This window comes from Mesocricetus auratus, unplaced genomic scaffold (assembly GCF_017639785.1).
Source record: "Mesocricetus auratus isolate SY011 unplaced genomic scaffold, BCM_Maur_2.0 Super-Scaffold_100007, whole genome shotgun sequence".
NCBI classification, from domain to species: Eukaryota; Metazoa; Chordata; class Mammalia; order Rodentia; family Cricetidae; genus Mesocricetus; species Mesocricetus auratus.
Window position 1 is genome coordinate 63,865,550 of NW_024429191.1, and position 27,964 is coordinate 63,893,513.

Genomic DNA, 27,964 nt, shown 5'->3' on the forward strand with positions numbered 1-27,964 from the left:
AGTTTCTGTTCACCAATTCTTTCCAGTTTAAATCTATTCTGCTGGCCTGTGAATTCTGTGTTCAATAATTCTTCTTCCTCAGCCTTCCAAGTTGTTGCCACTATGGGTTCATGTATTATGCTCAGCTCACATGTTTGTTTGTTTGTCTTTGGGGGTTGTTGTTATATCTTTCCATTCTAAAATGTCAACTTTTTAATGTGCATGTCTTCTTCTCTGCCTCAATCTCTCTGGAGAAAGCCTTGACAAACATTTGCAGTTGGGCCTGCAATTTTCTATCCTCCTGCCTCCTGACAGTGTATTTCTGAGTACCCTGTGCTGCTAGATAGAGACAAGACTGGCCTTGAATTCAGAGGGGTATGTCTGCCTCTGCTGAGATTAAACTCATGCACCACATGCAACTCAGGTATACTTTCATATCTGAATTCCTTCTTAAACTTACTGAAAAGCTTGCTGAGTCAAGAGATTACAGTGTGTGCCATCACACATGACTAGGTGAACTCTTTGTTGATAGCAACAAAACCATAGGTAAGCTTGCAGTCTAGAATGCTCATCCACTCTAGGGATTAATGCCTTAGGCCTCTGTTGCTGCGTTTTGAGATGGATATTGTTTGTTGATCTCTCTTACCTGTTGTTCCTTATTCTACATTGACCCTACAGAAGTTGGGCATTGCTGTGAAATTATCTCCTGAGTGCTGACAGTCTGTCAGTTACTTCAGTACTCTCTACTGTTCAATGATGCTTGGCTGGGAGTCTCCAGACACAGCCCTTCACACTAACTAAGACTGACAGTGAAGTGAGGTGGAAGCCATTATCTCACCTTTGTGCACACAGCCTGTGGCCTTTTCCTGTTTCATAATAAACAGCATCAGCACTGAGGAATTTTTCAACACCTATCGACAATAGTGTTTCCTTAATTCACTTGAAGCAAGGCTTTTACAAACTGATGACTTTATGTGGAGGGTCTCTATTCAGAAACCCCAAACACAGTACTAACCAAATTCAACATTTTAATTAAAGTCTTACCTACCATGATCAAATATGATTCCCTTCATCTTTCCTGTGATTGTAATATATCACTGCTAGTTGATATAATAAGAAAGATGCACTCTCAATGCTAAACTATCATTTGATAAGATTAGCACTTGACATAACTAGGAATAGAATTCTGTATTCCTAATGACAACTTGCTATATTAAATCTCAAACTGACATTAGATTTAATGGGAGATTTGTTTGGAATTCTTAAAAATCATGAGTAAGCTAACCGTACTGTGGGTGTTCCAGGGAATTTATTAATATATAAGACATAGAGGATCCTGGAGAGATGGCTCAGTGGTCCTCTTGTGGAGGACTTGGGTGAGGTTTCTAGAACCCTCATGGCACCCCACAACAATTTATAACCCCAGTTCAGGGGATATTGTGCCCCTTGCTCTCGGCAGGCATTTACACATATATGGTACACATATACTCATGCACTCACACACACACACATAAGTAATAATTTTTTAAAAACTAAAACCATAACTACAGATACCATCATTTGTAGACAATACATTTTTTAAACTTAAATATTCAAGACCATCAACTTTTAAAACCTTATTGACTGCTCTTATCTATATTATCACTATTTCCATTTAAAACTAGATATTCTAATCTTTATTATTTCGCTCATGATAGTACTGGAAGACCATCATTCTTAGGAATGATCCTGGGAAAGACAAGAGGGACTATTTAATGAATCTATATATAGATTATAAGTGTAATGCCTGTTTGTCTTAGTACTTAAGAGGTTGAAATAGTATGATCATGAATTCAAGGCCAGCCTGGACTATACAGTGAGTTAGAATCCAACAAAACAAACAACACAGATGTCTTAGAATTACTATTGCTGTGATGAAGCACCATATCCAAAAGAAAGTTGGGGGAGGAAATGGTTTGTTTGGTGGTGTACAGATCCCAAGTTGCTGTCCACTGAAGGAATCCTAGGCAGGAACTCAAACCCCACAGGAACGTGGAGGTGGAAGATGACATATAGACTGTGGAGGAGTGTTGCTTGCTGCTCGGCCTGCCTTCTTACAGAACTGAGGACCACCTGCCCAAGAATGGCACCTAATGGGCTGGGCCCTTCCACATCAATCACTAATTAAGAAATGCCATACAGGCTTGTCCACAGTCTCTCTCTTTTTCCTTCAAGACAGGGTTTTTCTGTATTGCTTTGGAGCCTGTCCTGGAACTCACTCTGTAGATCTGCCTGCCTCTGCCTCCCTAGTGCTGGGATTAAAGGTGTGTACACCAACGCCCGGCATTGCCCACAGTCTCTTATAGAGGCATTTTCTCAATTGAGGTTCTCTCCTCTGAGATGACTGTTGCTTGTACCAAGTGATGTAAAACTAGTGAGCACAGGCAGTACATTGAGTTCCATAGAGACAGCACCAGGGCAAGCACAAGCCGGACGGGCACTGGGTGACTCTGTGCCTCGCGGATGAAAATCATCTAAACATGGGCAAAGGAGATCCTAAGAAGCCGAGAGGCAAAAAGTCCTCATATGCATTCTTTGTGCAAACTTGCCGGGAGGAACACAAAAAGAAGCACCCGGATGCTTGTCAACTTCTCAGAGTTCTCGAAGAAGTGCTCAGAAAGGTGGAAGACCATGTCTGCTAAAGAAAAGGGGAAATCTGAAGACATGGCAAAGGCTGACAAGGCTCATTATGAAAGAGAAATGAAAACCTACATCCCCCCCAAAGGGGAGACCAAAAAGAAGTTCAAGGACCCCAGTGCACCCAAGAGGCCTCCTTCGGCTTTCTTCTTGTTCTGTTCTATTGCCCAAAAATCAAAGGAGAACACCCTGGCTTGTCCATTGGTGATGTTGCAAAGAAACTGGGAGAGATGTGGACCAGCTCTGCCGCAGATGACAAGGAGCCCTACAGAAGGAAGGCTGCCACGCTGAAGGAGAAGCACGGATAGGATACTGCTGCTCACAGAGCTAAAGGACAACCCGATGCAGAGAAAATGGGGGTGGTTGAGGCAGAAAACAGCAAGAAAAAGAAAGAGGATGAGGAAGAAGAGGAAGACGAAGATGAAGATGATGATGATGATGAATAAGTTGGTTCTGTTGCAGGTTTTTTTTGTCTATAAAGCATCTAACCCCTGTACACAACTCACTCCTTTTAAAGAAAAAAATTGAAATGTAAGGCTGTGTAAGATTTGTTTTTAAACTGTACAGTGTCTTTTTTGTATAGTTAACACACTACAGAATGTGTCTTTAGATAGCCCTGTTGTGGTGGTATTTTCAGTAGCCACTAGCCTTGCCTGGTACAGTCTGGGGATTGTAAATTGGCATGGAAATTTAAAGCAGCTTATTGTTGGTGCACAGCACAAATTAGTTATATATGGGGACGGTATTTTTTTTTCTTTTTGGGTTTTTTTTCCATCTTCAGTTGTCTCTGATGCAGCTTATATGAAGATAATTTTTCTGTTAAATGAATACCACTCTGTAATTGCAAAAAAAATTTGCAGCTGTTTTGTTGACATTCTGAATGCTTCTAAGTAAATGCAACTTTTTTATTATTAAAAAAAAACTAGTGAGCACAATATAGGACACCATGTCTCACATAAGTACATATAAATAAATACTGCCAAACCCCAATATTTGTATAGAGTTATAGATACATATTCTGAATATGCAGACTGTGTATTCTTAAAATGCAGCTATTTCTAAATTTAGAACTTCAATGCAGTCCCTGTGAAAATACCACATTTAGAATTCTTCAGTGCATCTAAGATATAAATTTAGAATTCTGTTAGTCTTCAGTGCATCTAAGATATAAATAGCCAACAAGTGCTAGCATGGCGGTGAAGAGGACCTTTACTTCTCAGTCTTTAATGTCAAATACTTTCATATGCTTAAAAGTGTGTATTGCAGCCCATAAACTCACACGGTGCAAGTCTGTAGCTTTGTGTGGTATCTCCTCAGAACAGAAACTTAAACTTATGAATAAATGAATGAATGAATGGTGAGGTCTGTTTTCTCCATGTTATTTGTAGACCCTTTCTTTTCTTTGAATTGAAAACAATCAGCAACCCCTGGTGTCATCAGTTTTCTGAGTGTACACACACACACAGCTCATTCTGCCTTAATGTGAGCTGGATGGTACTGTTTACCTGTACTCCCAGTGGTCCCTACACCTGGAAGCCTGAAACTGAAGGATCACAGGTTCCAGGCCGCCGCAGATATAATACGACACAAGTCAGATTTTATAAGTGAAGTAAAACTTCTTGCTACTAATATTTATATTTCTCTAGTTTTCTACATGGTATATTCATATTATGATTTTATGTGGATTCTCATAGCTATTATTAAAACAATCTACATTTATTTATTTGTAAATAATGTTGGGGAGCAGAATTTTGCACATGAGTGCAGTGCCTGCAGAAGCCAGAAGAGGGCATTAGATGCCCTGGAGCTGGAGTTATAGGTAGTTATGAACTGCCTTATCGATATGGGTGCTGGAAACACATTCTTAACCACTAAGTTCTAGGTGTCTTTTTCATTATCCACATTTAATGTGGTCATGACTTTAAATAGCCAAAAATCATGTGTGACTCATTGAGAATGGACAAATTTTGGGGTCTGAAATGGCTCGGTGAGTACGGAAAGGGTTAGCAGAGTCTGATGTGGCTTGAGAATTGCAAGGCAAGCACAGGACACTCCTCTTGGCTTTGAGCCAGGCACCAAAACCTTCTGTTGATTCCTGTGTCCAGACACTAGCTTAAAGGAAAGTATAGTGGACTTGGAAGCATGCTTTGGCTGTTGGCTGGAATAGCTAGCTGAGCAAGGAGCTTCCTCAGATGTGAGGAGGCCCTGAGGGAGTTCTCCGAGTACATGCATTTTCACACATCTGCACCCGGCCAGGCCCCAGTGTGAGCATTAGTACTCAGGAATGCGGTGTGGACCGGGATGAGCACCACAGGATCTTGGCAGGTCAGGACAAACATTATCTTGCTCCCATATGTTTTTTTTAGTTTCTTAAAAGGGAAACCATACCCATTTCCTTAAACTGACATGCTGAATTTTCCCACATACTCCAAAACCACTCTCAGTGAGAACAGATTTCAGAAAACACATATGACATTCATGCACAGCATCTTTCGTCAGTGCTGTGATGCAGGCCGGTGGCAGTTGGAGATCTCAAGCAGTTTGCATTTATGTTTAAATGGCCTATCCTTGCAAATCTGGCCTGACGGATGACGACTATGAAAGATGGCATATTCTGAGCCAGCCTTTCTGCTTTTCCTCCTCAGCACCTCCTGAAGTACAGAATGAGCATGTAACTTCCCGGTTAGTGTCCTCCAGGTGGGCACACCACAGCACTTTTGTTGTATCTGCTATCGATCCCACATGTGCAGTATGAGAACTGCTAGGATGCCCTGTGAGGGCGAAAAACTCCCTTTTTCCTAAGTAATGACGTAGGGATCAGAAGACCGTATCTGTTTTTTATCACTCCTGAGCAAACCCAGCCCTTTTCACAGGGAGCTTGACATACAGTCGGCACTCATTAAATGCCAACTGACCCTTCTCATTCCTTAGTCCCTGGTCCCTTTAGAGAACTATGGTTGCATCACCTACCCAGGAGCTAAATAAAGAAACAGCAGCTGTGTCAGCACCTTAAGGGGCCATGTGTCAAGGGTAGCATTTTGGTTGACTGTCGCGAACATACAGGCTCTCACTCACTCTGCTGCACACCCTGGCCCTCCTGAAGACCTGAGTCCAGGGACCCATCTCTAATCACTCTATTTGCAGGTTTTATGAATCGATGTCATGGTTTTCACATGTGTGTGAAACTCTGTACAAGTTTTCTGTCTATCAGATGTAACTGAAAACTTGTATCAGGGAATGTGTCCCTCACACATCCACACGCTCAATCTGGAACAAAGTCAAATATCTTTGACCTCATTTCTTTTACATTGTATTGTGTTGTTTGTTTAACACCAGTGGTTCCTATTGGATTATATAGATAGCAAAATAATTTCTCAGGGCATAAGAACTGGGATTTGGTTCTACAAGTTGAAACAATTATTATAATCTAACAACACACTTTTCTTAGTTAATGTCATCCTATTTAGAATGTTCCTCTGAAGTTCTTGACCATCCATGGAGATCTTTGTCTTTATATCTCAGTTCTTTATATCAAATGATATATTCACCTTGGAGCATCAACTCTAACAGGCCATGGTATATTTGGGGTTGGGAGTGCAATGGAGTGGGAAATGATCTTGATTGTACTTGATTTTTTTTCTATTTTTACTTAGTGAAAATTTACATGAAGATGTTCTTCATTTCTAAAACATGGGTGATTTTTAATCCTTTGGACAACATGGTTATAGTCCATTTTCTGTCTGTTGCTCAACTTCACTGATCTCGCTGCCAAGTGATCCCAGGTGTGGGGTTGCAGCAGGTAATTTCCTCAACAGTGAGGCACAGATGCTTTTCTGTGTTAGAAGATGCTATCGCTCACCTGGCCTCCAAGTGACAGAGAATCCTTTGTTTATTCATTTAGTAGGCAGATTAACCCTAATGAATATTGGCTTCCTTGAAATAGATACAGGTGACAATAGCAGATCCAGGACTGGAGAAAAGGAAGACAAATTCTCTTTTCTTTCTTCACTTGTAAATAATGGTGGTTTTCATGGGAGAGGATCTTCAATGAGGAAGGAATGCAAAATATTTGAACTAAAAATGTAGATTTAAGTGATCAGCTTTCAGGTTTTAGTTCTTACTACGTAGATGTATATTTTTTTCAGAGTTGAAGACTTTCTGATATTGGAAAACAACTTGAAAGTTTTACATTTTCATTACTTTTTCTCCCTAAGATACTTCGTTGTTTCTTCCCAGGTTGGCCTCAAATGAAAATACTCAAGCACTTTGTGCCCTGTAGGCAGAACTATTCAGTTGAGCAGGAAACTTAACCATGCTTGTATTCAAGTATTTATGTGAATTAGAAATGAGTAGCTTCCAGAGTGTATACTGCCTGGGTTATGTTAATCTGTTTTCTCAGAAGCAAGGATGAAGCTAATATAGATATCAGAAGATTATTCATAGAGGTACACTTGGAGTTCACTCAGCTACTTGAACACTCTGCTTTGCTGTAGCCCTTAGTGATTTTTGCAAAAATAATTCTTATCATACAACTTCATGGATATTTGATGTAATTCTCAGTCACATCTGATGAAACTTTGTGTTTGCAAATGCAGCTCTGAGGTTTTGCTGGTGAAGGATGGTGCTTTACAGTATTTTTCTGTGAATAGTTTGGGAGATCCATTATTCCCAAGGCAGGAATGTACAGGCACAGATGTGAAAATCTCTTTATGCTCAACCAAACCTTTCCAGATCTTACAGCTATGATTTATTCTGCACTCTCCAAAGACTTCCAGAATGTCTTCTTTTACATAACTTTATCCATGGGAGGAAAAGTTACAATTCTTGCCCACCCCATGCTACATGCTGGAGATATGGATGCCTGCTATAGCTGGCGGTAAAATCTCTAGAATTTCAAGAAAGAAGTGGAAAAACAGAGTTCAGCTTTGTGTGAAGCTTTAAAATTTATGATTTCTCCTAGTTATAGGGGTTGAGATTCTGCTTGACTGGTGTTTTGGAGAATTCTGTATATTGTGAGATATATATGGAGTGGAGGCAGTAATAAATTCTGAATGAATCTTTTGGTTTTTACTTAAGATTACTTTATCCTTAAAACTAATGTTTCCATAACCTCTGACCAAATACAGAAGATCCAACATACTTCCAAGGGTGAAATTTTTCCTTGCCTTTTGCAAGCAGCTTAATTCATTCCAGTTGTGTAGGTGACTGCCTTCCATGCTGGTGCCTTGAAACTGTAATCACAGACTCCAGGCTATCACAGGCCAAACACAATTCTTTAGGGAATCCTCACTATTATTTACCTTCTGAGGTACCAAGGGGGGGGAGAAAGAAAGGAAAGTGATTGTGTCCCATCATCTTCATGTAAATCATTGCCTTATATTAAATGGCTTCCCCCCTCCCCTATTTAGTGAAAAACTAAAGGACAACAGTCATTATACGATTTTGTATTTTAAGTATTTTCGTAATCCAACATAAATTGGCCCACCCAAGGATTATGTCTGTCTTGTAAGATGTGTTTATATAGTCATTGGGTGAAAGATTGCAGAAGTTGAACCACTGGTTTTGAAAGTTGAGCCAGACCAGGGAAAATCAGGATACAATTTGGCACTTACGGAGACGAAATGATTTCCTTTTTAGCTGTTGATTTCTACTGGGAAATGTATCCTTGGACTGAAAATTGCATCCGGAAAAATGTTTATGTAGCGTTTTTCAAGTGACTGATTATTCTCCTAACCTTTAGCATGCACTGTGTCTAATTTTGGTCTCTTAACTCTTTCAGTACTAGGGCTTTTCCTTTGTGGGAAGCAGGGCAAATTCATTTTACCACTTTGGACATAGCAGCACATTACTAACATAGTACCAAGATCTTCAACTATGTTAAGATTCTGGACAGTTTTCCCAAGCAGACAGTACAATACCGTTTGTCCTCCTTTATCACAGGCACTTAAGTTATATTATGGCAGGCCTCACGAAAGTAGGTCAGTCTGTCTGAACAGCACATCTCTTACCCCTCCCTATCCAACCATCACACAGGAGGTAGAAGTTCCTTGTCATTTTAATGGGTGATACTTGATCTGTATCATTTTGACTAAGTTCAGTACTTGCTACATTTTTCTCTCTTGCACATTTAGTGACTTTTCTGGCTAAACTTTTGCTAAATAATGTCTATTTGGGGTTGCATCTCTATGGGTTGATGAAAGATTTAGCATTGAATTACCTCAGGTGGTCATGGCAGGGTGGCCTCGGTGATCATCTCTGTCCATAGCTCCTGCTCTAGTAGTAGTGGGCAATGAATGGGCTGTCAGCTACATTTTCTGCTTGCAGTTTATTCCTCAATTGCATTGGCCCCATTATTTTATCATGATATTATATCATATCATATCATTATTATGAACAGCACAGCATATAGAAAGTTCTATGGGAGACAGGGAACTGAAGTGTCATGGAGATTGGGAGACCTAAGTGTGTGACATTCCCAAAGATGGAAATGAACAGGTGTTACCATAGTGAGAGTAGACTGGTCCCTACTCTGATGTCTATCAGTGTACTGCACAAAACGTTTGACATACTGGAGCACTTGGGGGGTTTGATTAGGAATATTTAATCAGTTAAGCCTACATGTACATTCCAGAAAGTAAGGAACTTGTGAGCTCCGGCATTTCAAATGGGGACTGTTTAAGTTGGCATGTCCACCATGATCTGAAACTAAGCTTAGAACTTGCTTAAGCGTTCCTTTTATCCTTCCCTCCCTTCTCCTCCCTCTCCTTCACTCCCATCTCCATTCATTTCTCCTTTTGCTTAATTGTAAAAGAGAAGAGACTAAAAATGAGAAGAATTGGGTTGAAAACTACACATTCACACGCAAACTCTTGCTATCTGGAAAGGATGACTTACGAAGCACACTCCTGAAAATCTGCCTATGCCCAGGGGAAGTCCTTCTGGTAGATAACCCTTTGAAGGAAAAATCTGCACTGCATTTGTGTGGCTTTGGAGAAGATATCCCACAGAGAAACACCACAATTCCCACTGAGCTCAGAAAATGTGATTAAGGAATTTGAATGTAATTACCCAAGTTTGGCTTTTCTTTTAAAGAACTCATTCATTTTAGAGATCCATGATAGTGTAAATCTGACAACTCAATTGGTTTTTCTTTTGGAAGCCTTCCACTAATAGAAGCACGAGTCAAGGATGAGTATGTAGAAGCTGCCTTACAGGAGGATGGCCTGAGCAGGACCTGCTTTGACCTCACTCAGATTTTTATTCAGGACTCAAAATGAGGAGTTGAGGGTAGTGGGTGCACAGAGCCTTGTTCAGGTCCCTGGCTTGACTTGGTTGATGCACAAGATACTGAAATGCAGAGGGTGTGAAGGCGCCAGTAGACATTCAGCCAAATCACACCTCATCCACTGCAGTATACAGCCATCCAGTTGGAAAGGTATCAGTATTTCAGAGGCAGAATGTGATACGTGATGGACAAACCCTTCCATTCTTATTTGTCCTGAGTCACTTGACAGCCATAGAAAGTCCCCAACACTTGAAGAAATGATGTAGAAGAGCCACTCATGAGCCTGCAGAGCCTGTGGCAGACCCTCTGAGCTCCTTTGTGTTGCCTCTGCACATCATGTCAAACATCTGGAAAGGAGCATGTCTGCAGTCTCCTCCCTGCAGGATTGCGCATTTACATCATTGTGCTAGCTGCTACATTTCTTTCCTTCTTTTTTCCCCAGGAGGGAAAAGGGGGCAACTTTTGGTCTGTCACAAGGTCAAGTGATGATTAGTGATTCCATCTCCCCTAAACACATGGCTTCCCCGGGAAAGCTAAGTCAGTTTCCAAAAATTTGGTAACCATTAGAGTGCTTCCTAAGTCACTTCCTGATGTCAGGCCCAGGGTAGAGAGGGGACAGGGCTATATTGAGTGCTTGCCAGTTCAGCGAATGGATTTGGGTTGGCAGCTGATTGAGCCAAGGAAACACTCACGCGAGTGCCGAGCTAGACAGGAAGCACTTTTGAAAGTGCCGTTTTGATAGAAGATCATGAGATCAGGCAAATAACTGTGACCTTTCTGTGTTGCTTGTCTAGGCCATGTGGCACTGTGCTGGGAACCTGGAGGTAGAGAAGAAGAAAGGAGATGAAAGAAACTAGAGGGCTTAGGGTATTTTGCCGGAGTGTTAAAAATTACAAATTTCTCTGAAGTAGAGGACCATAAGAAATGATTTGTTTGTTTTTAGCTGTTCAGCATTCTGAAGCTGCCATTCATTCACCTTTTACATTCTTAACGTGGTTGCGAACCTAAAACAAGAGCAAACCCCATCCATGCTAACCACCTTTTTATAGCTCTCAGAAGAGTGCTCTTCCAAGGAAAACGTCGAATTGAGCAAAGGCTGTAGTTTTGAAAGATGGACATTTTATAATAATCAATTTTGACAACTTGGCCTGGCTGCCATGTGTCTCCCAGTCCTGTTGGTGGGTGGGTATTTGTCAAGAATCAGAGTTATGTCTGAGTCAGGCTGCTTTATAGCAGCCAGATTGGATTTTCAACTTCTAGGGCTTTCGACATCTCTGAAGCCCGCTGGAAGCATTAGAGGAACTGTGCTCTTCATTGGGGTCTTGCTGAAGAAGAGGTTCCTGCCCACCTTACATTTGCCCATGAACTTTTTGTTATGTCATTCCTTGTCCGTATTTTAGAAATGACTATTTGATTTATTTCAGTCTCTCAGGGGTCTACAGGAGCCAAACTTAACCATTACACAGAGCCAGTGATTCAGTTGCAGACTTGAAATGAAAAAGAAAACCCCTCTTTGCTCACAGGAGGATGCATGGCTTTGCTCTAAACCAGCAGTGCCTCGTGTTGGCTTTGATCTTAGAGGTGATGCCATATTCCACAGCCTCATCACCCACACCCCTGGCATTTCCAAGATGGAGCATATGGGGTGCCGTCCCATGACATCTGCCATACACTTGCAAGACAGCGGAAAGACCAACTTCACCTTCACCAAGTTTATGTAACTTTAATTTAGTGTAACACTTACATGTAAAGCTCATTCAAATGCTTATCAATGCTTAATCATCATCACAAAAGTATTTGAATTCTGACTCCCAGGGCTCCTTCAGAACCCAGCAAACAAAATACCTTCCTAGTTAATTATGAGAAACTAATCACTACAATTTCCCTGTCATCTTTAACTCTCTTATATCCAAAAGAATAATCGATACACCCCATAGACCTCATTCATCAGAGCGGCCACACAACTGATTATTAATTACTTCTTGCCTGGAGCACTCACTGCAGAAGTATCCAGATTGGTCCCACAGCCATTAGTCTTTGTAACCCTGCTGCTGTCCCCAGTTTATCATGTAGAACCAAAAGAAACTTCTAGCCTTTGCATAGCTTTTACCATGTCACTCCTGCCCTCAAGGACCTTTGCCTGCAGACTGTGTTAAAACCAGAAATTCAGAAGTTGTGAGTGGAGATGGGAATGGTACTTGCCTTGCACTTCTCCTTGAGCAGCCTAGAGTCATCAGGAAATGTTTCTCCTAAGATCATGACAGATGTTGAGTGTCAGTTCCCAAAGGAGAATGCAGGGGCTGGTTGGTAGATGCAGAGTAGAAGGTAAGACTTGCTTTCCTGTCTTCCAGGCCTTTAGCTGTGTATTGTAGCATCTTCAGTAAAATTGGAATGACACAAATATTCGTGTCTCTGAACAACACAGGACTGCCTTGGAACGGTGTTCCTCGGAGTAAAGGACAAGATCCATGTGGGCCAAGCTGTGTGAGAGATGGCATCACCATGAAACTTTACAGACATAAAGTGGCAGGATGCAATGTAGTCAGAACAACAGTAACCCTTGGGTCCTGGGCAGGTGACTCATAAACAGAAGGCTTCTGTGATGTCTTTCAATATCTCATCCCACGGGTAGATAGACTAAAAATGTTTTAAATTTCATAGTAGGAAAGATGACATCTATTTTGGAAATCATGGACTCAACTTTTTTTTTTTTTTTTTTTTTTTTGGTTTTTCGAGACAGGGTTTCTCTGTATTGTTTTGGAGGCTGTCCTGGAACTCGCTCGGTAGACCAGGCAGGCCTCGAACTCACAGAGATCCGCCTGCTTCTGTCTCCCGAGTGCTGGGATTAAAGGCATGCGCCGCCAATGCCCGGCCATGGACTCAACTTTTAGCTTGCTTATTTGTATAATCCCCATCTCAGATGATTTCATAGTAGAACTTTTCTCCTAGTGTCATAGAGGGATTTGCTACAATACTAGTCTATTTTTCTTTAAAAAAAAAAATAAAGGAAGTTAGTTTTCTTTATTTACATAAATCTTTTTAGCACTCTAGCCATTAAAAAATCTTAGAAAAAAATCTTCATTCAACTTTTGAGCCCAGAATGAGATCTGAGGTTGTGTTTATGGTGCATAGAATCCAAGGCTCTAAAGCAGCGGTTCTTTTATATCAGATATTTAATTACGATTCGTAAACAGTAGCAAAATTACAGTTATAAAGTAGCAATGAAATAGTTTCATGGTTGGGGGGATCACCACACCAAGAGAAACTTATTAAAGGGTTAAAGCATTAGGAAGGTTGAGAACCTCTGATCTGTAGGAAACTGCCACTAGCCTGCTCAGTTGATTTGTTTAAAGAAATAATCAGTAATCTTTAACCAATTATATTTAACTTAGGTTATTTCTGAGATATTTTCCAATGAAGAAAATACCATGTCTTTATAATGGTTTGTTGCTGATTTCACTGAAGTAAATTACATACTAGAGGTTCTTAACTCGGAATGGTTTGTTTTCTTTTTTTTTTAATATTTATTTATTTTATTTTATGAGCATTAGTGTGTTAGCTGCATGTCTGTCAGTGTGAGGGTGTCAAATCCCCTGAAACTGGAGTTACAGACAGTTGTGAATTGCCATGTGGGTGCTGGGAATTAAACCCAAGTCCTCTGGAAGACTTTTCAGGTCCCAGAATGGTTTATTTCTTAATAATATCACTGAATACAGGTAAGGCATAAGTTTTGATGGTATTAATTTAATTTAACTGAGTCTCCTCTTTCTTGGAGCTACCAAGTTTTGATTTAGGTGTGAAATTATTGAGGCTATGAATTACAATTCATTAAATAAATTTGTGATCATTTTATAGTTAAAATTAAATGATTTTCCAGACTTTTGAAATTAAGTCTGACCAATTTGTTTTTGCCATTTTAAAATAAATCCTTTGCCTTGGCATCCTGTTGCTCCCACACTGATGTTTTTCTGCAGAGGCCTTCTGTCTCGAGACCTGTGGGCCTCCGGGCCTTTCCAGCCGTAGTGGTAGTGGGTACTTGTCTGTTTTTCTTTCCCTTAGAGTGCTGACTAGAGACTTGTGGTGTGGATTCTGATTTATCGCAGACCAGAGCTGCCCCTCAGGGGCTGAGCAGAAACACTCATGAAGGGACCCTGATTAAAAAGAGTGGTAATGAAGACAAATGCTTCAGAGGGAGTTGAGAGAAACCCGGTCCTTGGCATTCCCCATCGCTCCTCTGAGCTTTGGAGAAGGAGGAGGTGGGAGCCAAAGGAAATACTTCTTCTTTGTTGTTTATTTCTCATGGCGATGGAGAGGGTTTCCTTCCCTCCTGGGTGTTCCAATTCTCACTTGTTAACTGCTTTTCATGCGGGGCTCAATTAACCCCTGGCAGATGCCTTGCCATGCTCCCCTCCAAGCCACTCTATCCCCAAAGAAGTTTTTAATGCTTTGACCTATAACCATTTTAAAATTCTTTAGACTTGACACTTTCGCCTACTTTTTCAGGTCATTAAATCACACTTCTGTTTTTTTTTCCCTAGTGATTTTTACTAAATCTGATGGTAGGTGGCCATAATCACCTTCCCCTCTTAGTATTTTTACAAGAGAAAAATGCTGACAGAAAAAAATAAAAAATAAATAAAAAACAAAATAAAGAATTCTGGTCCACTTGGCAGTTTTCATCATGACTAGGTCAAAGTTTCATTGGTATGCCCATAGCTAATGAGACCATTCCACAACTACTTGAGAACACAAGTGGGAACTTTGCAGATAAGTTTCATTTCTTGAACTTGGCCTTTCTCATAAATCTGTAATTTCATATCTGTGGGTGGGTGACTCCTATCTACTGCATTCACCCTAAATTCTGTTGCCTAAATTAGTATTGGCCTGGGATAAATGGCCAGGCCAATACTAATATAGATTAATTGTGCTAAATTTACACAGTGAATCTGAAAGTTTCATTGAATGGTCAAAATATTACCTGCAGCTACACTTGGGGAAGAGAGGCTGTGCCTTGGAGGCCTGTTAGTACTCTCAGGAGAAAGTATGGGTATGTATGTGCTTTTGCCCATTCCCCGTGAAGAGAAGCTGACTACCACATACAAGAAGATACCCACCCTGGTCTGTGACCTGACGTTCTAAAGGATTTGAGTTTCAGAGCAAACAGCAGTTCTGATCTGTCAAGTGTGTTCTCTTTCACAGGAAAAGTCTCCAGTCAGATATCCAAGGTTCAGAGAAACTGTAAATCTAATCCAGTCAGACAAGCACACCAAGAGTCTACAGTCTGGTAGTAGGCCTGAGGCCCTCTGTCTCAATCAAAACAAACAGACAGACAGACACCCAGAACAACAGTGTTAAGTGACATTTGTCACACATAATAAAGTGTTTGACATGTCCCTATTTTCACAGCCAGCAGAGATTAAAAGTTGAAGAGGACACGCTGAGAGGGATGGGGACAGACCTTTCAGGTTCATGTGGTTTCCTGCTGAGGCTGGGCCTGTCTTCAGGATTAAAGTCTCCCCCGTACAAAGGCAAGGTCGCTAGGGTCTGAGTGTAGGCTAAATGATGTCAAGTATGAGGTCTGGAAGAAAAGTCAAAACTGCGGCTGACTGTTGGCCAGCAGATGAAGGTTCAGACTGCCAGACTTACAGCCAAGTTTCCAGAATGACTTCAGGAGTAGACTCCAGGGTAGCAGAATTCCATACAAATTTGATCCTGTTCACTTAGTTCTCTGATATGGGGAAGAAAGGCTCGGTCATATGGACTAAACTAAATTTCCCCCCCAAATACTTCTAGTCTGAAATCCTAGCATACTGTTGTTTGTTTTTCCTGGCTTCAAACAGGCATATTACCATTTCATGGATGTCTGAATCTGTCTTTGAGGGTCTGGGAACTTACAAGAAATCCAGCTAGAAAAAAAGGAAAAGGAAGTAGTTTGTTTCCCACCCTCTTGAGCAAATGGACTATAATCTCTGTTGCCCTGAAAATGGATTAGAACTTCCTAAAATTATTCTCTTTGTTCCTTACGTACCCTTTAGCACAGTGTGTTGTAGAAATAGTTAGCATAGGATTTTCATGATCGATGGATTAGTGTTTGATAGATGGAAGCATTTAAAGACCAAAGGCATTTGAAAGGATAAACCAAAAGGATGAGGGGGAGCATCCTCAGAAAGGAGAGACAGGTTGCCTGAATGTGAAAGTAAGTATTTTAAATAGTATGCTTCTGTCCCAGAGTAGACTGGTGTTCAGCATTAACATTGGTGCTATATACACATATGCCTTCCAGTGAGAAATGGAAGAAATATTACATCAAGATTGATTAGATCACTGAGAACAGGGAACATGTATTGATTATTTTAAAGATATGTGTTAATCACTGTACTCTGCATTCTACGGGCATTCCTTTTTTAATCTTCATTTTATAAATGGAGAATTTGAAGTTCTAAGAAACTAAGCATTATGCCTCGATGACTACTTTTAAGGCTGGTAGAGACGGGACCCAGAACAAAACAGACTTGCTTCTAGTGCCTTTGTTTAAAACAAAATTTTTCTTTTTGCTGTCACATAGTGTGACTTTACAGTACACACACACACACACACACACACACACACACACACACACACACACGGTATGATGCTATGAGGATCAGGTTAACTCAGTCACCGTTCCCATCACTATATTTGTTTATCATCTCTTTGTGTGGGCACCATTCACAATACTGTTTACTAATTTGAAATATTCAATCCATTACTGTCAGCCACAGGTATCCTACTATGATATAGAACATGAGAAATTATTCCTGCTATCCAGCCAAGCCATATACCCATTATCTGCTTTTTCCATCCACTTCCCCATACTTCCCCAATCAAGCCTGTACCAACCTGTGTTACTTCCTCTATGAATCTGTCAGTTATTTCATTTTTCAGATGAGAATATTGGGCTGGAATGATGGCTCAGCACTTATGAGCATGTCCTGCTGTTGCCCAGAACCTGAGTTTGATCCCAGCACACGTGTTTAGCATCTCACAGCCACCTATAACTCCAGCTCCTATCTATCTGGCACCCCCTTCTAGCTTCCCAGGGCAGCAGTACTCATATATAATTAAAAAGAAAATGAATCTTTAAAATGGGAATATCAGATGCAACAATTTCTGAGTTTTTTTGATTATAGAATTAAGAGAGAAGTATTACAAAGTTGGGAAAACTGTCATAGGTGGCATATTTTAGAGAAATAAACTGAAATAGTATACTGACAAGTAAATGAGAGCTGATAGCTAGCATTGCAGTAATTATGTATAATACATTTTATAATTAAATTTATAAGCATCTTATCTAATCTTGGTTTTTGGTTTTTTGGTTTTCTAAACATCATTGTGTCCCTAAGAAAGGTTATATCACTAAGGTTACAGGACTCCTGACAAACCCAACCAAGGATCCCAAAGCCTGTTGCTGCTGTTGTTGTAGATTTTTAATGACATTTATGATAATGGTATACACGGCTCTTTTTGAGTGATTAAAAATTAGAGTCATGGAGGAACAGGTTTTGAAAGATCCTATACAGGTGATTTTGTACAGGTGAGCCCTCTACTTTTCTGTGAAACAGCTTCTTTGATACAACGTTTAAAAAGTTAGTGAAATCAGACCAGGCATGGTATCTCACATCTGTAACACAAGCGCTCCAGAGGGTAATCAAGGAGATTATAAATTCAGGGCTGGCCTGGGCTGCATAACAAGAGATTGTCCTTCATAATTTGAATTCATATTACCTTGGAGTAGCTTGACATCTCTTGAACCTGAAGAGATAAAGCTTGGACTGTGTGATATAGTAAGAACACCAGGGTCACTAAACAAAGTCCCAGGTGCTCTGTGTCATGATTCGCATAGTGACCCTATAAGGTAGTTAGGTGTTCTCTTGACTATAGCTGATGATTCTGAATGGTTTCCTATTAGCTGGAGTTTTTTGTTACTTCCCCCAATTCCCATAATTCAAGGACATACTATGTCAGTGCTGGGGAGCCATTTAAGTCTGACTTTGCTCCACTAATCAGATCCCATCAATGTCAAGTGCCCACTAATTAACACAAAATTTATATCTGCATTAGGTAAATGTCATTTCACCACAGTGGCCTGAAATAAGTTTTTTTTTTTTAATTCTGGAGTAGCATACCATCTCATTGTAAGTATTACAGTGAAGATAACGACAGGCCATATGCCTCTGTTCATTTGATCTTCAGCAAGAAATATCTGGGAAATAGCCAGTGCTTTCAGAGTTCCGAGGGCAAATTCACTGCTGTGTTTATTATCTGGCCATTGGAGTTGTCACCTTGAAAACCTGTGTATACACTGTAGCAGAGACTGGCAAGCTACTGTCACCACCAGTTCATAGACAGCCTACAGGCTAAGAACAATTTCATTTTTTACAAGATAGGAAAAAAATCAAAGAAGAGTTTCATAGAACCTGACAGTTCAGTGAGATCAGATTTTAATGCTGATGAGTGAAGTTTTGATGAGGGCAGTCACACAGTTGACATCTGTGTGCTGTCCATGGCTGCCATCGCCCTTCCCTTGCAGAGTTGAGCGGTTATAACAGCCAGATGGCCCAGCTAGTCTTACTATCTGGCTCTTGACATGAAGTGCTTGCCAACCCTAAGGTCAGCTCCAAACTTAATGCACAAAACCTTTTCCTTTCCCTCTCCCTTCCTATATCTGTTGCCATTGTGAACAACTTGTACATCCTAGACTCCGACATGCTCCCTGTATGTCTGTTCATGCCATCCCTTCCTATATGGCTTCCAGTGTTTTTGGCAGAAGCATCTCTTACCCTTCTCTGTGTCCTGGCTATAGCTTGTTTTTGCCTGTGTGCTTCCTCACTGGACACTGAAGAATTTCAAGTTTGAGAGTGTGTTTTGTTCCATCTTTCTCTCTTTAGAACAGGGTTCTCAGCCTGAGTATGATTGTAGGGTGTTCAGTAGCCTTTAGCTTCTGATGTTTGGGTCAAAGTGCCAGATCTTACATCCCTAGACATCAATGAATGTCTCCTGATGTGTAAAGTTTTTCCCATGTGAAAACCACTGAACTACAAGCCTTCAATATGACCCATGTGAGTGTTAAGTACATGGCAAATTACTTTGATATTCAATTCTTAGGAAATTGGGTAATTCAAATGTGTCAGTCATGTATATCTCAATAAGACTCTTTAAATACCTGCTTTACTTTCACTGTTAATGACCTTATTGTGGTGGGGTTGCTAGTCTGTCTGATTATGTCACATACTACCCCTGTGATGTCAGATATGTAGTATCTCACTTTGTACTTTAGATGCAGGAAGTTGACCTAATTACTGCTTCTTGTTTGGGGGAAAGCACATAGTCCGTAGATTGCTCAAAGAGCACACAACCAGTCAGCGTCTCCCAAGGCTCACAGGACTCAGTGCTTCCAGAGCCTGTGTCTGCTTGACCTTTTTCAAATTGGCCAGATGTTTGCCATGCAAAAAACTTTTAGGTTAAAACTCATGTGTGTACATTGCTGATCTGAGTAACTTGTTATCCCAACTATAGTTGTATGATTTTTGTTCTAAATATGAAATACTGTTTCTTACCAGAACAGCCCTCCACATATTCTGTGTACAGTTGACTTTCCATCCCTGAAGAAGAATGAATGTCTGAGAAAATCTAAAGAGAAAGAAAGGCTTACTGGGGCCCACAGCTTTGGAGGGTTCCAGCCCCTTTGCTTTGGGTCTGTGGCATGGCTGGGCATGTTGGCAGGATCATTTGGTGGGGCTGAACAACTCATGTCATCTGTAAGGGAACACAAGAGGAAGAGTCCAGAGCTTCAGGATCCCCTTGCAAGCACATGTCCACAGGGATGCCCCATAAAATGTGTCTCCATCTGCTGTAGGTGCTACCACCTCCATGACCTAGCTTTTAGCAAAAGATCTGTGGGTGCTGTCACCTCCCAAACTAGAGCAATGAAGGTAGATTCTTTGCAGTGGCTTGGGTCTTGGAAGTTTGCTTTGAGTCCTCAGGATGGTTTCTCCTGCATGTCTTTATCTGCTGAGGTGGTAGACAATGAAAGTCTGTTCTGAATCCACATGGAGATCTTACTGTCAGTGCACAACAATCAAGGAGTCCAAGCTAGTTATCGGAGGAACTAAGACTTATATGAGCTCTGCAATGCTAATCTTTGGGGGTTGTCAGTGTCTAATAGTACTTTCTATATGATAGGAACATTCTGCTGTCTGTGGTATCCTGTGTGACAGTGCCACATAGCTGGTGAGTACTGGAAATGTGGAGCAAATTTTATAATAGTAATTAATTTAAACTTAGCCATAAGTGGCTAATAGCTGTCATATTAGACAACAAGTGTTCAGATCTCCAGTTCAACACAACCACAAGCCTTAGTTCTAGTAACCTGGGAGACAGGTTAGAGTCACATCTCTGCGGCAGGCTGAACAGACTAACCATGCTGAACGCATGGAGCTATGTAGGTATGCAGCACAGATATTCTGGCCTTGGTTACATGACTGGGTCTGCTTGTGCAGGATATGGCTCTGGCCATGCAACATGCATAATGCATATCTAGGGTCTCTTCAACATTTTGAGCCTCTTTTTTTTTTCCAAGACAGGGTTTCTCTGTATTGTTTTGGAGCCTGTCCTGAAACTCGATTGGTAGACCAGGCTTGGTCTGGAACTCACAGAGATCCACCTGCCTCTGCCTCCCGAGTGCTGGGATTAAAGGCATGTGCCACCACCGCCCGGCCATTTTGAGCCTCTTAAGCAGGCTTGTGTGTTTGCTTTGTACTTGATTGTTGATACAGAGTACTGACCCTTTTAGGGGACAATGTTGAGACATTGATGAAAATGTATGACTGTTGAAGTAATGTCAGGAGGTTACCTATCTGCAATTTGGCTGAGAAGTTCCCAAATACCATCTCTGTGTTTGTGGGTTTTGTGCTCACACATGTGCCTTTGTGCTTTGAGTTCCCCCTTTCTCAAGAGAGGATTGACTGTACTCAGAGAGCAAGTAAGAGAATGAATTTGGGTCAGTGGGGAAGAGCTTGGGAGGATTGGGAGGGGAACCATAGTTAGCATATATTGTATGAAACAAACACATTTTCAATTAAGAAGTAATTAACTGTAAAAGAGAGAGGAGGATTGGCTGCCCTTCTATTCTGGACTCATGTCACCTGGAGCTCACAAGCCTTGTCTGTAGCAAGAACCATCCGTCCACTCTTGATGAAGCTGTTGTAGGGACTCCCTTAAGGGAGTCCCTGTGTGGACTCAGCATAAAAAAGAGGTCTGAAGGTTCTTACTCATGAGCTTTTCCAGTGTCGCAGGAGTAGCACAACGTAGTTCAGTGAGCCACAGAGCCATACTCCCTGCTCTGGGAGGCAGCAAGATGTGAAGAGGGCACAAAGGATGGCAACAAAATGCTAGTGACCATAGAACAGGCCGGCAGAGCTCTCAGCAAGGGAGGCGAAGGCGACTCAGCACAGGATCAGAGTCTCCTCAGTGGGGAGCTAGAATGTGAGGGACAGGGGCTGATGACAGCTACAAATGAAGACTGAAGGAACGAGCTGCTGGCGAGAGCTGCACGTGCTGGGTGATTTGGGGGAGGCACAAGGGCCTGCTTTGGATACATAGCAGAGAATCTGGGGAGTGATGGGGGGTCCAACTGTCGAGGGAGGTTAGGCCCAGGCTGAAAGGAAAATGCTACAAGAGTTGGCACAAGGGACAAGAGAGGAGGGCTTTGAGGTGGGGAGGCATAGTCTAGCAGGAGGATGGAATAAATGTGGGGAACACTTAAAAGCAAAGAGGAGTGTGCTCAATCATTTACAGATAACCAGAGCGATTGAGTCATAACTTGTAAAGCCACACGGAAGGTCCTGATTCCAGTTCTCTTGTTTTCTGGCCTTTAGCCATCTCTGTAAGTTGGAAATGTGTGTGTGTGTGTGTGTGTTTTTTTTTTAAAGGTTCAGTCATTTGGGAACCTATATTTTGTGATTTTAAAATTAATAGCCAGGTGGGTAATTCTTGGACAAAAAATGTATATCCATTCTTTTCCTATAAAACATCTGTGTAACATTGGACACACCCCAGGATGTACCGTAGTGGCTTGATTGTGCTTGATTTTGTTGTGGCCAGCAGTGGTCCTGGCAGGTGTTAAAGAAGCCCCAGAGAGTGCCTCCCGTCACCCTTGGTTCTTTTGAGGGTAATGGTGCCAGCACAGAGCTGGTAGAGATCCGTTGCTAGAGCTGCTTTTCCTCGTCAGGGTTATCGTTCTCTTTACCCAGGTTCATGTGCGCTCATTGACGGGGCTGATATATTTGGCATTCAGCCATGTCCAACTTGTGGGCTGTGGGCCCATGCTCTCCAGGAGAGCTATGAGCATGGCCCAGTGTACTTATAGATGGCTTTACTGGCTAAATTTATGTAAACTTGACACAAGCTAAAGTCATCAGAGAAGAGGTAGTCTCACTTGAGAGAGTATTTTCATAAGGTCAGGTTGTGGGCAATCCTGCAGAGCGTTGGTTCTCAACTTTCTTACTGCCACAAAACTTTAGTGCAGTTTCTCATGTTATGGTGACCAGCATCAATAAAATTATTTCATTGCTACTTCATAACTGTAATTTTGGTACTCTTATGAACCGTAATATAAATATTTTATATATTTGATATGTGAACCACATGTTGGGAACCAAGTATAGAGCATTTTCTTAATTAGAGATTTATGCAGGAGGACCCAGTCCATTGTGGGTGGTGCCATTCCTGGGCTGGTGGTCTTGGGTTCTATAACAGAGCAGGCTGAACAAGCCATGTGGAGCATTAAGATGGTAACAATGTCATGTTTTAATGTCAAAAGGTTGGGCACCCTTGAAAATAAGTAAGCATTTAAACTCCATACATTGGGCACTTCTATTGTCTTTTGGGGACATTGGATACCTTAATATTTTAAACAACTAAGAAGTAGTTGGATTATCCATGCTCCAGACTTTCTTGAACATTCTCTTAAACAGTAATATAGGTACTTCCTGACCACAGGTAGTCAGGAGTGAGTCTTAATAAAGTGGAGTCTTTCTACTTCCATTTTCGTTTTCATTCACTCCTTTCTCCCATCTACATATACTTCAACGATACATGTTAAATGTACGACTCACTTGTGCAATTGAAAAAGTACATGCATTACTATGACTCTTGGCTATAGGATTTGTACACATTATATAATTTAATCCTCTTGATCATTTCTCAATGTAGAGTATTAGAAATTGTAGAAAAAGGCAAAGACTATAGGGAATGTAATTTGACTGTGAACAAGAGTTAGTCATTGGCAAGGCCAAATGTAACCTCAGATATGAATGATTGAAGGTGACATCTTGCCTACCGTTTCTTTCCCTAGCACTAGGAGACCAGTCCCTAGTTTTGGTAAGGGAAGAGTGAGCACCTGTCAGAAGTGGGCTGTTGGTATTAGAAGATTTTAAGAATGAATGGATAGACATTATCATCCCTTGTGTAAAATAAAATCCTGGCATATCAGTTACATGGCCTCTATTTTAGTAGACTTGTGTTCCTAGGAAAACAAGTTGGTACTAGCCACAGTCTTTAGTTGAAGGGTAGGGGCTTGTCATCAGGTGAAAAAAAAAAAAAAACAAAGGATTTTGGAATGCAAGTGTAGGCAGGAAGGGGCAGTCAGTATGGAATAATGTGCTTGGGTGATCTATGGTCTTCTCTGTACTGTATCTGACAGAAATGGATTTGATGACATGTAGGATTTGGAGCCTGGGGAGTGCAGGGTGTGGGCTTGACCCAGTGTGACTACTTTTGGGGTCCTGTGATGGAGTGTAAGCTTTATCTCTAACTGTAACATGGTTAATATAAACCCAGAGAGGGATATTGGAGTTCGAGCTGAAGATCAGAGAAGCAAAGCAGCTAGCCACTAGCTCTTATCTCTGCCACAGGCTGAAAGGGTTGTCCTATCCTCAGTGTGGCTGGAGAATAGATCTCTGTGACTGAATACTGAAGGTCCCACTCCTATCTTATACTTCAGCTTGAACCCCAATATCTGTCTCTGGGTTTTTATTATTCTTGTTACATCTAACAACATAAATTTTATTTCTAACACTGCTTTTGTGAGCCCTGTTAGAATGCTGTGGGAATGTCTGCACTGTGTGCATTCTTACAGATTCTGCAACAGTATTGTCAGAGCGTCTTCTCCATCGCTCATTCGCTCTTTTCTGGTTACTGTCGGGAGCTCAGCTTTGTCAGTGGTGAAAGTCAGGTTAACTAACTATGTCTGGCCTGGGTGACTACAGCACAGTGACACTTGATCCAATTTGCCAAATTGTAAGTTCTCTTTGACTTTATTTTTGACTCAAGGCTTTGCTTGCATTGTTCTCAGTAGAAAGCATGGCTAAGATGTGCTTAGTAATTGGAGGCAGCTGCACTTAAGACCCTTCAGCCAGACTGTTATTTCAGTCTTCTCTAGTAGGGTTCTGAACACCAGTTTGACCTTACTTTGAAACATTCTCAAAATACCATACTTTAATATCAATTTATATACTTTTATATTAAGGCAGACTAGGGTCCTGGAGGGGGGGAAAATGAAATTCTGACTTTCCACGAATACAGAGTAGAGATGGAATCTCTGATTTTTGTTCTTTAGAGGTACTTAGGGAAAAAGATTTTGGATAAAGTTTTCCTCTGGTCAGGGCATGGCATTTGCAAATGCATGCTAAAAAGATAAAAAATGTCCCTAGATTGCTAGGGTAGAGACAGAATCATCAATGTGAAGAAACATCAAGTCAGGGCTCCATGAAGTTTTTCTATACACTTAATAATGAATTCCCTTAATTATGCCAATTCTGTAGTAGGCAATTAACAATCCAATCTTGTTTTTAAAAATGAAAATTAATTCTCTTTTTTAAAATATTCCATAATAGTTTCCTAGCTCCTTCTCTTTACTTTTTTTTTTTTTTTTTTTTTTAGCAAGGCCTACTCCACCTGTCTCATTTCTTGGCCAATGGCCATTTCAGATCTAGTGGAATGTAAGCGGCAGAGTGTCAATAGTCTTATTTCCATAGATTGAGGGTCCTGGGTGTGTTCTCAAGATCCTACTTCCTCTCTCTGAAGACATGACATCCAGCAAATCCATATAAGGCAAGGATCTCCCCATGTCCTGTGAGCTTCCTGGGGTGTCTAGATCTGTGACTGATCCTGGGCATTCAGACAGTAAGGCAGACTTGTTTTCTTGTGCTATAGATAGGAACAAAACAAGGGTTAACAAGACATCCCTCCAGGAATTCTACATTTTGGGATTGTTAAATTGTCAGTCCCTGGTAAATGGTTGGGTTTTTTGTTTGTTTTTGTTGCTGCTGTTGTTGTGGTTGTGGTTGTTTAAAATGTTGGTTCTTTGATCTGTTGTTTTTCTGAGGTGTTTGGCTTAATTATTTTATAAACTAAAATAAAATCTGTGAAAATTTGAAATCTGATGATTGCCAGTGCTCAGCTGCTTACAAAACTCATTTGACACAGTATTTTCTGCCTGTTTGTTAAACTATCACCTGTGGCTATTTTAAATAACTTTATTTTCTGGAGATTTTCATGTCTGCCTGGCAGTATTTTTACCAGTTGTTGAGGCAGCAAAAACTTAATATTTTCTTAGTAAATTGGTTTACATCAAAGAATTGCTTCATATGGATTAGTTGAAATCCTGATATTGGTTATGATTCTAGTCCAGGGTCATTACAGCCTTGACAGTAGCCCCTGGTGACAAAGTGCTCCAAACCTGTTTGGCTCTGCACTGTACGTTTTAAAACATAAAAATATGAAAGTGTTTAAATTTTTCCTTCTCTTCCCTTATCAGAAATATTCATTTAGGCCATAACAACTGTTAGAACAAGATAACAACTCAGGCCAGCTGTCAAGTGTTTACCATTATCAAAACTCTCCCTGGAGGAAGATGCAACTTTGGCTCGCCTCACCGGCAGTAATTTAATTTTTCCTTCATTCTGACTCGGAAATGGCAGCATTTTTCAAAGCTTCCTCCCACTGATGGCTGAAATTTTCCTTGTGAAATGATTTCCACCAGTCTTGCATCTTTCTTGTTTCTGCCGTCCTCACCTTTGCTGATGGTTCTGCAACTCATCACCAGCTATGCAAACTGACAGTTCACATCCTGGGGCAGCAGCAGGGTCTGGCCTGCAGAAGGGAGCAGCCTGACCAAATTTACGCTCACGAGATCTCTTAATTCACAAAAGCATTTGCTCTAGTTCCTGCTCTCTGCTGCAGGGGCTCTAGAGAGAGGTGGGGGCTGGGGGAGGACCGTGGGGGGAATGTTGGGAGGGGGAGAGAGGCTCTCTTCACACTCTGCTGAGTACACAGACTTTGGAGATGAAAAACAGACGGGGAGAGGCATCTCGAGCCATCTCGCTGATCTGTGCAGGAGTTCACTGAACTGTGCAGGGGAGCATCAGGCCCTTGTGTCATTTAATGTTACTTTTAAAAACAGTACTTAAACGTTCAGCACAAATATCCCTTCCCTTTGACTGAGGGTTGACCAAGAATATGAAAATTAAAAAGAAATCATACTGCTATATGTTCCAGTGAGAATAACCAGAAATTGTGTTCTCTGGAGAGTTCTGTTGACTTTGAAAGAATTGTTTTTAAACAAGCGTGGACAGTTTAGGTTTGATTGAACTGTGAGTACATGTTCCATAGGTTTTTTTTACCCCCTCTTGTCTCACTTATCTGATCCTAGGCCACTTGTTTGCACAAACCACCCCCTTCCCTGTCTTCCAGATGGCCGGGTCTCTGTGGGTAGCTCTTCTGTCCTGGAACTCCCAATGTAGACCGAGCTGGCTTCGAACTCACAGAGATCCACCTGCCTCTGCCTCCTGAGTGCTCAGAACCTTTCTCCTGCTGGTAAAGCTGACTTTTGTCCTTTTCCTAGGATCTGGATTTTTTTCCTCCATGAGAGACTGACCTGAGTGTGTGCTCAACACTACTGGGCTCAAGGCTCTGGCTCACTTACCGATACCAGTTTGTGCTTCCCAGAAAGTTGCTGTGGAATGCATATTGTTTAATGTAACAGTTCACTGAACTGTACAACATAGCACCAGGCCCTCCAGTATTTCCAGGTGCTCTCTTAGGAGCCTGGCCTTCTGCTCCTGGGGTGTCTAAGGTGGGCTCTTGGATTGGTAGGTTGTTTTTTTGACTTCAATATGGAACCAAAGTTAAGGAAAGAATGAAAGAACCCCAAGATTGGGGACTGGATTCTAGACTGCTCTACACTGTTGTTCTGTTTTCTCCACCCTCAAATGCAATAAAAGATGGCACTGTCAGTAACAGACAGCCAAGTTCCCATTTTGGACCCCACGTATTGAGACTGTGTAGCTGAGAAAGACGATTCTGAAGAAACCTATTGAAGGAAACGAAGCTGCATGGTTGTGCTTCTATGAGAGAATTTTTTTTTCAAAGATGTGGGCAGAGGGTGATGGAGGGGTTTCCCAAGAGGGCACTGGCACTTCCAGAGCTGGAGTTAAAGGCAGCGTGGACCATGGGAACTAAACTTGGGTCCTCTAGAAGAGCAGCAAGCACACTTAACCCTGAGCCATCATGTGCCAGCCCCACTTTTATCTAGGTAGAGTGTCGGCTTCTCAGCATTTGGTCCTCCTGTCACTCACCTGGCTTCCTTGTTTCAGACTGCATTCCTAGTCGTCTGAAGAGGGACATTTTACGTTTCCCACCACAATCGAGGCCCTGATAATTGGCTAGGAATGCTTCTACCAACACAAATATAGTTATGTACCAAATTCCACAAGAAAAAATTTAAAATTCTTAGTGCTGTGGGAATTTCAGATAGAGATACCCAGAAGTTTTAGCAAACTCTTGTGTATACAGCTGGGCATGGTGGCTCATGTCTCTATCCCCAGGACTCAGGAATCTGGGGCAGGAACATTGTTTGAGACCCTGTCCTACTTGGTGCAGTAAAACCCCAGTGACCCGAAGGGAGTGGGAAGGAAAAGTTTATTT

The 27,964-nt window shown here is 41.4% G+C and overlaps 1 protein-coding gene and 1 pseudogene across 13 annotated transcripts in view; both read left to right on the forward strand.

Moving 5' to 3' along the window:
- The window catches only part of Bcas3 (BCAS3 microtubule associated cell migration factor), a 478,038-nt gene that overhangs the window by 247,950 nt on the left and 202,124 nt on the right, over window positions 1–27,964 (forward strand). The window lies entirely within an intron of this gene.
- On the forward strand, window positions 2,287–3,642 carry LOC121141451 (annotated as a pseudogene).